Raw genomic sequence first — 9,917 nt, forward strand, 5'->3', positions numbered from 1 at the left:
CAAAAAGAGGTATAGAGCAAACACGAAAAGCCACAGGTTCTGTGAAACTAGGCATTAAAATTCGAAGACTTCTAAATGAGTAGTTTGCGTGTATTTTTAAGAGAAAGTGAGGGATTAAAGATAGTGGTGGGGTTGGTGAGAGGTTTTGCCTTGCTTTTGGGCAATTTAGGTTCTGATAAGAGCGTGATCTTCTCCACATGGGCATAAGCATGAGGACACTCTGTGAAATAGTAAATCTTAGTCTAAGGTGTTGATTTTACAATTTAGTAAAGTAATTTAAACTTCCCCTATAAGGTTCCAAGGTTTTTAATGGAGAGAGAGAAAGAAAGAAAGAAACTGAGCTAAGTAATTAGAATTTGTGAAACAAGCAATTACTCAAGCTGAAGGTAAAATAGAGAGATAAGTACAAAATATAGATAAAGATAAAAACTGAAAATTGAACTGGAATGTAATTAAATCTGTGATTGTTATCGTTGTCAATTTGATTTCGTTTGGTTTTGTAATTGTGAATTTTATGGTGGAGTTATGTTTCTCTTCTATTCCCATTTTTCGATAAAATTTGGTAGCCTTGCTTGATGTTTGGTCTGGGAATAGCTGGCAAGTAAGAAATTATTTCACATTTGTCAATGGTAGTGACTTAAATTTTTATATATATTTTTTATAAATAAGTATGATGATATTATTTTATTTTATTTTATAGAATCTTCACTTTGTAGAATAAGATTTTGTTGTTATTGTTGTAAGAGTAAAATTTTACCTCAAACATCTATAGTACAATGATGGCAATGACGGAATTTATAACTTCATGCAAACTATTTAAATTCCAGTTTTAAGAATCTATTTAGTTACTTCTTCTGGGTTTTTTATATTTTTAGTAGTTTTATTTATTTATTGTTATCATTTAATAAATTTAATGAGGACTTAAGTTTTTATTAATAAATAATATATATTTGGCAGAAAGTAATAAAGAAATTTATTAGTTATTATAATAAATGAAATATACAATAAAAAATTAAGAATGGTTTGTTTTTATAATTTTAAAACATTGACTTTTAATTATCGTATAAAACTTTAAACATTAAAAAAATGGAAGAAATATCCCAAACTAAATAAGTAGTCTTTAAAATTTACTCTTGTTTTCGTGTATTTGAAATCAGTCACATGTCTTGAACACCAACTAAAACTTCATATTGCAAAATTGTTACTTTAGATTTCTAAGGGGGAAACATAACAAACTAGTTTCTTTATTTTTAAACAAGTATTTTTAGGGTACTTATCAATAAATAAATAAAAATATTTAATATATTAAAATTTAAAATATTTCATTTTCTATTAAAAAATTTATACTTTAGTATTAAAAAAGTAACATAACTAAACAATTAAAATAAAGAAAGGAATTACTTTTGTCACTACAAAGTAATAAAAATAGCTCAATTTTTCGCAAAATATTACTAGTAACTTTGCTTCTTATTTTTTTCCCCCTTAACTAGGTTCATACAGTATTACAGCAATGACAAGGATCTACGTAAGAGCTGACACATACAAATTTCATTAAACTATATCTGTGAGTGTAAATAATTGTATGTCAACATTACTCAAATCTCATTGAGAGAGAGGGGTCTTCTTTGGAAAGAGAATAATATTTTTCCCCTATAAAAAAATTATACCATTCAATCTTTGGGACCTCATTAACTAGGCAAGTCCTATCATCAATATAATAATGATGCAAGATATATATATTTAAAAATATTTTATCTATTGCTCCAATGATTCATATAGTTAATAATCATACTATTTTCTTTTGCTAATAATAACCATGCACTATTATATTATTACCAGCTATGCAAGTGGTATTCCCTAGTCCCCACACAGGGGCATTTTAGATAAGTTGTGCACCATTGAAATTGATAGGGCTACACGTAGTTTTCTTTCTTTTGGAAGCACTCTTGTCATCTTGTTAAGGGTGGTATTCTGGTTAAGTTGGTCCTATCTGGTTATGCATATATGGAATGTTATAACAACAATAAATGCAATGATCTTCTAGTAACAGCTAGATAGAGCGCGAAAGAGTTACAAAGAATGAGACCCTTTTTGATGAGATATATTTTGTCAGTTTCATAAAGCTGAAACATTCAATGAAAGGGTATCTTAATTTTGTTTAAGTTAATAGTAATAATAGGGACAATTATAAGGCACTGAAAAATGAGAAGCGGTTTTCAGGATGATTATGGTTTTGAATAGATGGTGTTGACCCAAAATTAGATCTGATAGGCTATCACAGGCAAAACCCATTTGATTCTTATTCTGTATAAGCAGACGCTCATATTTCCCATATGTGCGCTGGCCTTAGTGGAATCTCAGAATCAGAGAAAGCATCATTCCTTGGTTGGGAAAGTCTACATATCACTTTTTAAACACTATTTTCTTTGTCTTTTCACAACCTAATATTTTGACAAAAACCATCACTCTCTTTTTTTAATCAATTTCCACCTTTGAACCAAAAACAGGAAAAATATTTATATATATTATCGTAAAGGGGTAAAAATTTATTGGACAGGAAAGCAATAGTGCATAAACCAAGTGTTTTCCCTTTTGATCTCATTTTTCCTTCTTTCCTACAGTTTCTTGTATGATTGTGATGGCGAAAACATATCAGGTAACATCCTTATTTAAAAACGGGTACAGCCAATTTAACTAATATTTAAATTATACTTAACTAAATTAACCAGTTACCAAAAAAACTTATTTTAAAAAACCATTTCATTTTTTGTTTTAGTTCAAAAACTAAATACTACCTTTAATCCTATTTATAAGAAATAAATTCATAATTTATTATAAAAATAAAAAAGTAATTTTATCTCAAAAATTTATATTTTACTTTAAAAATAATGATATTATTAAATGATTAAATTGAGATGTTCTGTACTAAACGAACGAACGTACCTATTAACATGAATATTTTATTTATTTAATTTAAGAGTATAAATTTTTTAATAATTAATATGTCTATAAAAAAATCTTTATTTCTTATATTTAAATAAAAAATATTAGTAATTATTTCTTATAAATAAAATCAGATATAGTAGTAACTAATTTATCTTCACTTATTGCTAAATTATTGTTATGATCATAACTTGTGACATTTCATAAAAATAAAAAAATATGACAAACACAAAATAGTAAACATGGTCAATCAATTAGAATATAATACATTATGATTATAATTTTTATATTAACTATATTGTTGATAAATATAATTGAATGATAATATTTTTTTAACACTATTAGTTTATTTAAAATGTAGCTTAATTGTATTTTTGTTTCATCCTTATATTTTAACATGTATATAATTTATTATTTTTACTTTTAATTTACTCACATTTAGTTTTTATAATTTTTTAATTGTTTGAATGAAATATTTAATTTTTTTATTCTTTTTAAAATTTGATAAATATATATAAAATTATATGTTTATCACAATTTCATTAATTATTAAAAAATAAAATAAAATTAAAAATTAAAAAATTTACATTTTTTAAATAAACTAATAACGTAATAAATTTTTCACTTTTTCATATACTAAAGAATTTCACTTGAAAAAGAAAATATTTTATACTAACAGACTCAAGTTTATAACTACAACTATGGATTTCAATGTACAATACCTTGTAATATTTATTAACTAGTTATTTTAGATTAGTATTATACAAATTATAGACACTAATATAATTAAATTTGCTCTTTGTAGACAAATTTAAAATTTGCAATCTCAGATAAGATCGATTCAAGATCATGAAATTCTTTTCTATCAAATAATTAAAAAATATTGTTTCACAAAATATACTTCTAAGTAATTGTTTTATAGATTTTATATTTAATTACATAAAAAAAAAATATATAACAATAAGAATTTTTATTTGTACAAATGATACTTTGAACTTGGAAGGAACATACAAAAATTAACAATACTTTTTTTATCTTTTAAATTGTTCTATCACTCAGAACCTTTAACAACGTTACTTAAAATGTAAACTAAGAAAACTAAAATTTTTCTAAAATCATATTTTGTTGAAATGTTATTTAAATTGTGTAAAATGTTGCTAATAACAAAATAATTTATTTGACTCATTCAAACAAGAGATTTTAGTAAGATGTTATAAAAAAATTACAATATATTTTGAGCTTAAAAAATAATTAAAAATAAATAAATTTTGATTTTTAATAAAATTTTATAAATTCAACCAGTATCAAACTTATCATATTTAACTAAAGTAGTTTAGATTTAATTTGAGTTTAAAATTTAAAATTTAAATTCTACATTTTATTAGAAGAATTAAAGTAATTCAGATGAATGTATATTATTTTAGTAACTATATTTGATGAAAATACAGTGACACAATAGAAAAATTATGTAAAAATAATTTAAATAAAAAATTGTTTTTAAGATATTAAATAAAAATCAAATAATATTTATTATTATAAACACATAAAAGTATTTAATATTTATTTTTAAAATAAATAAAATATTCAATATGTTAAAAATACAAAGATTATGTGATAAAAAATTCTTTTTATATAATAATACAAGTAATTTTAAAATTTTTACCTTTTATGCTTGGAAATCTTCTTTAATATTAAATTATTTCATGAAAAATTATTAAAAAATTATATTTTTAGGATAATATGTAAATGTATATATATATATTTATTTATTATTTACTTTACAAAATAAGCATGATGGTATTACAAAACCATTATAATTAACCCTATGATCGATCACTAAATATTTTGCATATATATGAGACGTATTTAATAAAAAATTATATAAAAGTAAGTAAATAAATTTTATTTGTATTATATATAAATAGTTAAATTTTAAAATTAATTAAAGTAAAATAACTATCTGTATATTTTTAAAAAATTTCTGCAAATTTACATTCCAATTTGAATTTTTAGTTACATGGTCAGATATTTCTTAAAAAATTTAATGTATTTAATGATAAACAATAACAACTTATAACTAAATTTTAATGTATTAATGAAAATTTATTATTTATTAAAAAATTCTAAATCTTTTTTCATATTAAATTTTTAAATTTCCTTAATCATTAAATGAAAAAAAATTAAATAATTTTGATATTTTATGATAATAAATATGTATATATACTTTTTATTTAATATCTGTTTTGTAAAATATTTAAATTTATTAAAAATATTTAAAAATAATAATAAATTTAAAATTTTTTATTGTATACAGACATTAAAAAAATTCATTGTTTTCTGTTTCTCATCTGAAAAAGACCTTCTATTTGTTACACCTTCCCTACGGAGTGTGTGTGTGAATGGTCTTTTCTCTTTTAATGCCTTATTTTATTATTGGTACATTCTTCTTTTTTCTTTGCTTAAAAACATACTTTCGGTCTATTATCTTTTTATTGGGGATTTTTTTATAAAAAATAAATAAATATTTTTTGTTTTAATTATAAGAAATATAAAATGTATTAATTGTTAAATTTTTTATATTATTTTTTATTGTTAAATGTATATTTATTATAAATATTTTTATAATAAAATTTATATTTATAAAAAATATAAATAAATTAAATATTTTTTTATTTTTAATAATTTAGTCTTTTATTTTTTATAAATAAAATTAACGAAAACTGTTGTTATACTTGTTTAATCTCAATATTACAACTCAAACTTTTTAAACATAATTATAAACAACTTACGATGAACAGCTTCATCAGCCAACATAATTCGTATTGTTATATAAAGTTTCATAATAAGAAAAAGTTAGGTACAGGATCTATGAAATGTTTAGCAACAGTTTTTATTTGGTTTTAAGTTTTTTAACCTGTGATATATTATTTATAATAAAAAATTATATTAAATTGTTAAAAAAATCCATTTTGGTTTTACCACCTGGGACCTGGGTGGCTGAGTTTGACATTTGACTGAACATTGTCTACAAAACTCTAATTGGGGCAATAGGCAACATTCTGAAAGCATTATGGTCGGCCATAGGAGACATTTGCTTTATTTATCTCATGTCGTTTAGCTCGTTTTCTTTTCGGAATTCAACAAAGTTGTGTTTTTCTTTGTTTCCCAGTGTATTTTAAGCAAAATCATTATTAACTTTTACTATATATTACTACTATTATTTAATGTTTACATTTTTTACGGTGTTTCTATTTTCATATATTTGTTAAAGTTATTGTTTTACTTATTCATTTATATACAAATTTAAGATAATATATTTTTATTCATATATAATATTTATTATACTATTTCAGTAATTCAAAATTTAAAAGAGACCTGTTAATAAAGAATAAATTAATAAATTCAGAAATTAATTTTAATAAAATAATTATTTTTCAAAAAAAGTAAGAATGTAAATAATATATAGAAGTTTGAAAATTAACAGTATACACAAGTTGTACTCTTACCGCTCTATGTGTATTCAATGACATTTTTAATATCAAAACCTAACTGTATTACCTCTAAATTTCTTAATATAAATATATATTTTTTAATAAATATAATTTAAATTTAATTATAATTATAAATTTATAAAAAATAGCTATAATAATATAATAATAACAATAAAATTAATATAAGTATGAACTATGTTTAAAAAATAATAAAATATTTAAAATATATTTTATCAATAATTATTATATTATATTTGTGTAATATAACTAATGTTTGGTGTAATTTAATTAAATTTTTTAAAATATTTATTTCTAATTTAAAGTAGACCTGTTAAGGGAGAATAGACAAAAAAAACTTTTAAAAAATTTAAACAAACAATTAAAAATAGAATTATTAAAAAAAATTATCTAGATATAATAAAATAAGAAGTTGGATCACACTGGATATACTACATTAATGCAAATTTAATTAAAATTTTAGATTAATTTTATTGATATTGGGATTTATTATAATTTATTTTAATTTTTAAAATTTATTATTATTAAGAACTATTTATTTTATTATGATGAAATTTTTATTATAATTTTAAAACTTATTTCATATTATTTAACATTTTTATCACTATAATTTATTTTCTATCATATTTTTATAAATAAAAAATATAATTCAAAAGAATAAAATAAAATAAAATAAATTATAATTTTCTGTAAATTATGAAAAATTTTCTTTAGTTACTAAGTAAATAACTAATATGGTTTTATCAAATAGACTATGGCAATTACTTATTTTTTCACCTCTTTTGTCAAATATAACATTAATATGTTTTCTAAAATTTAAAAATTAAAGCGATCAATTCCTATTTGGTATCATGCACTACAAATATAGATCTACTCATATAATTAATGAAAAAATTTGTTAACTTCAATAAAAAATAATAACTATTCTAAATTATTTTCTTTAAATACTTAAAATAATTTATTTTTTTTAAATCCAATTTCTGTGTGTAAAAACCGTTCACAACCCCCAACCAAACAAAAAAAGTTCAAAATCTGGCTTCTCGTAAAATTAAAACAGTGGCTGGAAAGATTGATAAATTAGACTGAAAAGTTGTGGAGATTGCGTAATGAGTATATACAATACTGTCGCATGGTTGAGCTCCACGTGGCAATACCCAAAGTACTCTACTTTCACGTGGCAACCGTTTGTATAATTCACTGTAGGAGACAAATGCATGCTGTTCTCTTTTACCAACACGTCAACAAATTCATCTCAGAAAACATAGTTATTTATAAATTCAAGCTTAAAATCATAAAAAATTATTTTTATTTTTTAAGTTGTCAAAAGGTGAATTTTTAATCTTTATGTTAGTAATTATAAACATTAAAATAAATTATTTAATAATTCATTAAAATAACTTACAACCTATAATTTTAAAAATTAATCCAATATATTATTCATCTTTCACTTATTCTAGCTATTTTCTTTCCCATTTGTTACTCATATTACAGTACAACAAAGAAAATTTGAGTTTTTGTACACTTTACAGTTATTGTTAAATTCAAATAACATTTTCGAATTAAAAAATTAATATCTAAAAATATTTTTTAATTAAAAAATATTTAATATAACTTACAAATTACATATTAAAATATATTTTAATTTTAATACACTATTAATGAACAAATTATTAGTTATTATAAAAATTAACTATATGTGTGATATAGATATATAGATAAGTTAAATTCATAAAGATACATAAATAAAATATAAATGTCATGTATAAAGCAAAATATATCTTAACCTTAAAACTATAAGATTTCAATGAGATAAATGCTTTAACATTCCAAGTTTTTAGAAGTAACAGACAATGTATATATATATATATATATATATATATATATATATCCAAAATAATTATACCATTTTATTTTTATGGTATAAAATTTCAATGTTATATTCTACATAATATAACAAAGCACGTGCTAATTAATTGTTTAAGATTGAAGGCGTGATTTTTTAACCAATAAAAAAAAGCATCCAAATACAAATAAAAGAACTTCAACTTACCCTTATTAATCTTAAATTCTAAACAAATCAAAGAACTTAAACTTACCCTATAACACATCCACGAATTAAAAGCGTATAAAACTTGGTGATAAGCTTTAACGAATGAAAAAACAAGAGATTTGCCTGAACAAGAGCTAATTAGATGGCTAATTGGGTATAGCTAATAGGAATATAGCCACTAACAAAGTTGTGCATGGATTGTTATGCACGTCGTTTTCTCTTAGTTTCAAGTGCGCACACACAAGTGCCACACTATTTTAATGGGATTACTTGATCTCATATATATTATACCTACCTGTCTCCGTTTGTTACCAAAAGGAATGCCTTTTGGAGTTTATCAAACCTAATCAAACTTTAAAAATTCAGCAAAGAAAATGACACCACAATAATTTATATAATTCTTCTTAATAATAATTAATATATAAAACTTTATACACTAAACAGGCCCACTATTAATATGAAATTAAACCATGATGTGCCTCATTGGTTGCTTAATTAGGTAAAACCAAGCAAATATTCAATTAAACAACTTAGCTGTCAGCATATATCATATCAATTGTTAGGTCAAGACGCATGGAGCAATACATCAGCGAGACCTCACACCAGCAAAACACTTCTTCAGTATAATATTCTAATTGGGTATATAATTAATTACAAGCCTATCTACAAATTCTTTGGAACTTGACACTTGAATATAAATAACCATTGCAGGGCTTCCAATTGTCTGCATGAAACTTGGGTTCAGCTACTTTTTGCCAGTGAGATTGTTTATTAGATAATAAAAACAGAGGGAAATATTTTTTCTTTGAAAAAAACAAGATTGGTCGCATTAAGTAGCATTACTAGTTGAATTTTCTAAAGGTATATAGTTCTAATAAATAGTTTTTTTTGTTTTGGCAAAAATGATGTTGTCTTTTAAATCCCAAAGTCTCAAGCACGGCCCATCAACAGTAATAGAATTGTATTAGCATTAATTCTTAAAATATTTTTAAAAAAATATGTATTACCCTTTATATTTTTAAATATTTAAAATGAGTTTTAAAACTTTATCTCTAGCAGTACCTTGTTGAGTGGTCGTCAGCGTTGATTTCAACAGAGGATATTGGATTTTTCATTAATTTTGTTTTTTTGTGTAGCTTATTAGGATGACCTTTATAAATAATTTATAATAATATTGTATGCAGTGTAATATATAACTAGTACTTTTTTTTTATGGCTGACCCTTTTTGACTGAAAGTTTTGTAACTTTAGAAGAGAGTGTTTGATAACATAATGTAAGAATTTTGATATTGAAAACAAAACAAGCCTTCCCCCCCTTTTCTACCTAATTTAAATTTACAAAATCTCTTATGTACAAAAAATAATTAACTCGGTAGATACCTCTATATGATACTATTTGTTTAAGTTTTGTTTTG

Source organism: Abrus precatorius, unplaced genomic scaffold (assembly GCF_003935025.1).
Source record: "Abrus precatorius isolate BTA unplaced genomic scaffold, Abrus_2018 Scaffold6, whole genome shotgun sequence".
In the NCBI taxonomy this organism is placed as follows: domain Eukaryota; kingdom Viridiplantae; phylum Streptophyta; class Magnoliopsida; order Fabales; family Fabaceae; genus Abrus; species Abrus precatorius.